Raw genomic sequence first — 6,000 nt, 5'->3', positions numbered from 1 at the left:
TCGGCTTACCTGCAACCTGACAAACCGAACAAGACAGGCAGTACGCCTGAACATCCGATTTTAACCCCGGCCAAAAGAAATAGCGAAGGATGCGCTCGTACGTTTTAGTAACACCCAAATGGCCAGAGAGAACATGATCATGAGCCAAAGAGAGAATATGCGAACGGTAAACAGTAGGAATTACAAGTTGGTGTACTGTGTTCCACTGACCTACATCAATTTTGGTTGGTGACCATTTTCGCATCAACACCCCGTCATCCCAATAATAAGCTACATTACTGCGAACAATATTTTCCTTCACCACAGCGTTAATACACTTGGCTAAAGATGGATCAGATCGCTGCGCTTGAGCTAGGTTTTCCTTACCAAAATAAGGAGAAGTTTCATTACTTAAGGAACTCGAAAGAGTGTCAGGTTTAGGTGTGGGCAGTGTTTTCTCAAAATCGACTGTTTCTTGTGGCGAAAGCATAAATGTATCAGCCAGATTAACGTCATTGTCTAATTTGCGAGTCTGTGCGCGCGTCACGGCGCACGCAGGGAATACAGAAGGAAATTTTGGAGCCAATTCACAAGAGGAATCACTCTGATTTTCTTCAAGCTTGTCAACGACGACAGGTAAGGGAAACACTTTTCCCCCAGCCAGGTCATTCCCCAACAACAAAGTTATCCCCTCGACTGGCAGTTTAGAGCACACCCCTAATTCTACCCGGCCTGACACAGGCCTGAACGGAGATAAACAGTATGTAACGGGACCTTCATACAGCCCAGCTCCATCCCTCGAACCAGCACACTAACCCCACAAGAAGAAAAAGCGGAGAAGTTTAGCGCACTATCCAATATAAATGACTGGGCTGCCCCAGTGTCTCTAAGAATGGTGATGGGTTTCCAGTCTGCACCATCAGAATCAAGGGAGACCAAACCTTCCAAAAGAAAAGGTGCATAGCTAGGGTCAGTTGTATTGAAATTTGCTTGTGGTCCTGTAGCTTTCTGCACAAAACCAACATGTTTAGCACCACTATCCCGCTTGATGGGTTTTTTAGACTGCCACGCCTTACAGTCAGCAATAAGGTGACCTGGATCAAGACAATAAAAACACACTCTTGATTCACTTAACAAGAAGTGTGAATATTTCATTACTAACTCTATTACTAATTATTATATCACTATTTGGTGGGAACAATGGTGTTCCTTATTTCTAACAGGAAATGCTTCAGTTAGGATAATTCACTCATTTTTCATTTAAAAATACATGTTCAACCTTTTTTAATGTTTCACTACTTTATTACTTTTTAAAGACCAACATATAAAACGCCATAATTTGGATGTACCATTTTCATATTTTGCTAAATTTCCTTACTTCCATCAATAAAGTATCTATCTATCTATCTGTCTGTCCGTCTATCTGTCTATACAGCTCTGAAAAAAAATAATACATAATTATTATCTATTAACACGGCCTGTATACAGCTCTGAAAAAAATGAAGAGAGCACTTCAGTTTCTGAATCAGTTTCTCTGATTTTGCTATTTATAGGTTTATTTTTAAGTAAAATGAACATTGTTGTTTTATTCTATAAACTACAGACAACATTTCTCCCAAATTCCAAATAAAATATTCTTATTTAGAGCATTTATTTGCAGAAAATTAGAAATGTCTGAAATAACAAAAAAAAAAAAAGATGCAGAACTTTCAGATCTCAAATAATGCAAAAAAAATAAATAAAAAAACAAGTTCATATTCATAAATTCAAGTTTTACAAAGTCAGAAATCAATATTTGGTGGAAAGTATTTTTTTATGCATCTTGGCATCATGTTCTCCTCCTCCACCAGTCTTGCACACTGCTTTTCAGTTTGGTTTGATGGCTTGTGATCATCCATCTTCCTCTTGATTATATTCCAGAGGTTTTCAATTTGGTAGAATCAAAGAAAATCATCATTTTAAAGTGCTCTCTTATTTTTTCCAGAGCTGTATGATCTTCAAACATTAAAACGTGTCGATTTGAGCCAGAATATAACAGGAAGGTTAACATGCTCATATTACTCTTTTCGTTTGTTTTTGTAGGATTGGACGGTGCCGAGGCGGCAGCGGTTGTGGTTTCGGTGTCGGGCTGTTTTCTGGTTTGTGTAGCTCTGCTGCTTCTTTGGACGTTTTACAGACGTCGCTCGGAAAGGTCTGGACACTGCTGGACTCCGTATGGCTGCTCACGCAACGGAGAACACGTCTTACCCTGAGAATTTACCCAATTTCTCCAAGATAACGCATTAATTACACTTCTGCTGGCGTACTGCGCAGTTTATAAATAGGTTTACTTGTGCTTGGGTGCAAATCTGCAAACAAATGTAATAATCAAAGGGCTTTAAATGATATTTTTAGTAAAGCAAGCTGGCCAGACATCTGTTTTGACACTCTGCTGTTCTCAGATCCTCACTGAGCATGCTCCCGCCTCGCTGTGCTTCCTCCAGCTCACAGTGTGATACCGAGCAGGACTTCGCTCTGATGCAGGAGGGTGTAGACGGTCTTCTTGGCGGCCGTTTCGTCTGTTTTAGATGCTTTCATTAAATCATGAGCTTGTTTACTACAGAATAATAATGGAATATAATAGAGGAAAAAACTGTATTAAAATAATCATGCACAGCATGTTTTATTTGGGTACCACTTTAAAATAAGACTGCTTTTATAAAGGATTTATAGTTGTGCCTCTAGTATCAATGAATGAATGCCATGTAAGCTCCGGTGATCCGGTATATAATCCAGTGGAGGAGTGGGCAGGGAGAAATGACACAATTCCGCTCTTGCTCATTAATATTCATACATGCAAACATCTTGCATCTGATTGGCTAACAGCACTGCAACACCAGGAGGCATGGGCGAGACAGACAACAGTTTGAAACGTTTTAAAATAAAGACATTTTTACACTAATAACAGTCTTTGTAATGTTATGGGTTACTTTACAACATGTGTAATAAAGCCCTGCTAAGTGCAGCTCAGCCACTGACCTAGTCTTAGAGTCTCTCAGAGTAAAACGTAAAATCCACCGGAAATCCTTTTTAAAGCTATAGTTACTTACACACAGAGGTGGATTTTTACTTTTAACTGGTGTAAACAGAACTGTTCTAAACATCTAAGCACCTACCTATCTCTATTGTACTTGGCTGGTGGTGTTTTTTTTCCTCCATAGACTAATTCTAACCATTTGTTTCTTAGCTCTGAATTACTGGGTAAAGTATATAAACACTGATGTGTTATTCGCACAAATAACACAGGAATGAACTGCATGCTGTTCCTAGCACTGTTATTTAGCTCCTATCTGACGAGACGACGTCGCTGTCCGGCTTCAGCTCTGCCTGTAGGCGGTCGCGAGCCGAGGTGGGCGGAGCCATGAATACTAATTCACGGGTTGATGTAGACAAGGTGCTTTTCCTGATCGTTTTTTTTTTCAGAATATTTTCTTTTACTAGCTGCTGCAGACAATGAGGAAGAGGCTGAGGAAGAGTTTCATCATGTGCAGCATCATAAACAACTCAGAGAGACCTACTGTATTTCATAAACAACAAGAACAAGTGGATTTTAGTGGAAGAACACCTTTAACTTTTATTAAATGCTTTCAGGATAACTGGGTCGCGCTGAGAAGAGTAAAAATGAATTATCACATTGAATTGGAGTTTTCTGCATGCTTGCATAATTTTATATCCATATAAGAATCTAACGCTTTAGTTTTAATGAAGGAAATCCACACAGGTTTTGTTTCTTTGATGAAAGGCAGTGGCTGTGGGTATAAAGGGATTGTAGGAGCTGCAGTGGAGTGAAAGAGAGTGAAAGAGTGTGAGGAAAGCTCCCCTCAAATTTATTCAAATAAGAAGCAAGTTCGATCAAGCGACAGCCAATCAGATCACTGAAGTGTGCTGCAGTCACATCATGTACATCAGCATTAAAACTCTGCATTAATATCAGACCCAAAAAGATGGAGGAGAAATGAGAGGGTTATTTTCTCCAAAATGAAATATATATATATATATATATATATATATATATATATATATATATATATATATATATATATATATACCCTGTGGATTCTGTACTGCTATTAAATTGCTTGGATTTTATTATTGCATATACACTCAAATATTAGCAAGGCGGGCTGTCGATTGTACTGCGTAGTGTAAATGCAGTGTAAGATCGAAAGAGACTGGTTAAGGTTTATTTTAATATTTTTTTCCTCTAAACAGCTGTATGACTGTGTATGAACAAACAATACGATACGATAAATACGATAAAATCTCCAGCTTTATTTGATCCATTTCTTTAACAATTTTGTATATTTTTAACATAACTGAGTAATGAAATTTGGTTAATGGAAGTGACAAACCATGAAACTCACATGCACTAATTCCAAAACCTCAAAATGTTTACATAACCTCTTGATTCATTCTAATCACACCCCTGAAAAATGTATTTAAGGTTACAATAAACAAATGCAATAAACAAAGGAAATTAGTCATAGAAGAGCTTGCTAACTAGATTCAGTACTCGGCGAGAGACAGAGCACTATAAGACGTACTGGATTATAAGGTGCATTTTATGCGACACTAGTAAGGAACAGGGGTGTCGCCATGTTTTCCTTCTAATTCAGCAGGTGGTGAGACCTGAAAGCTAAAATAAGCCTAGTAAACAAAACTGTAATTCTTCATAAGTCAATCAAGCACTGGATGTTAATCTACACAGATTTCTATCCTGAAAACCGTTTACTTGGGTGAGTAAAGCACTTTTGTTTATTGACAGTAAGCTTAGATTTCCAGATTTCCACTAATGCTGGGTGCAGCAGCATTAGCATTAGCAGCTAACCACTATACAGCGCTACACTGAGGAACCATGAGTGTTCTGGAAAGCCAGGGCAATATTACTAAGCGGTTTGTCCCACGTAGCTTGTTTTAACATGATAAATGTGTAGACTACAGTCCGATATTCTCGCCTCAGAACAGCGAAAGAGCTAGTGCTTAGCAGGGTTAGTGGGTAATGCTTATAGTGCTCCAGCAGTGCTAGCCAGGGTTAGCAGCAGGCTACAGGCTAATAATACTCACCTCAGAATGGTGAAAGAGCTAGCGCTTAATGCAGTTAGCAGCTAATGCTAATAATGCTCCAGCCTTGGTGCTGGAGAAACTTCACTGAAACTCCTGTATAACGCTGTACTTCAGTGTTCAGAGTGGCTTTACTGCTCCTTAATACCCGACTGGTAGAATTAATACATAAGAAGCACCGGATTATAAGAAGCTCTGATTAATTAAAACATTTTAAGTGCTACTTATAGTGCAAAAAATATGGTACACAGGCTTTTAAAACCATATCTGAGCATTTCTTACCCCATACATAGTCATATACTGTTTAAACATCAACTACACAACTTAAAACTTCAATTTTTTGCATTTACATTAAAGGGTTAATGCAAAATGAGCAATAAGTCAGACATAAACATGGAAAATGCATTAAACACAGGCACTGGCGATGAGGAATTTCAGGATATAAGCACCCTCTATAAGCACACAGCTTTATCACATGATACACACACACCACACACACACACACACACATGAGCGCGCTCACACAGTCAAACATGCCTACCCTCAGCTCTACTGTAACATATGAGATTTGTCATTATTCATTTTCCAGCTCATGCATGTTCATATTAAACAAGGTAAAAACTAATATATATTACCCACAATATACTGTCCTGAGATCAGCTGTGAGAAGACAGAAGCAAGGCGGGGTCAGGTAAAGCATAGAAACAGTGCTGTAAACAACCACCTAATATATCCTTAAATATTTATAAATAATTGAGTGTAAACAGAGCATGCCCAACAGGAACTGAAATATATAAAAACACTGAAATATAGAAGTACAGTTCTGCTCACAGTGTTGTTACTGTTTTTGTTTGCAGCAAAGAGGAAAATCTATAAGAGACAGAAAAACAATGTAATAGACAAAGAATATGCTTCATGTAT

Source organism: Astyanax mexicanus, chromosome 18 (genome assembly GCF_023375975.1).
Source record: "Astyanax mexicanus isolate ESR-SI-001 chromosome 18, AstMex3_surface, whole genome shotgun sequence".
Classification (NCBI taxonomy): Eukaryota; Metazoa; Chordata; class Actinopteri; order Characiformes; family Acestrorhamphidae; genus Astyanax; species Astyanax mexicanus.
This window is presented reverse-complemented; position numbering follows the sequence as displayed.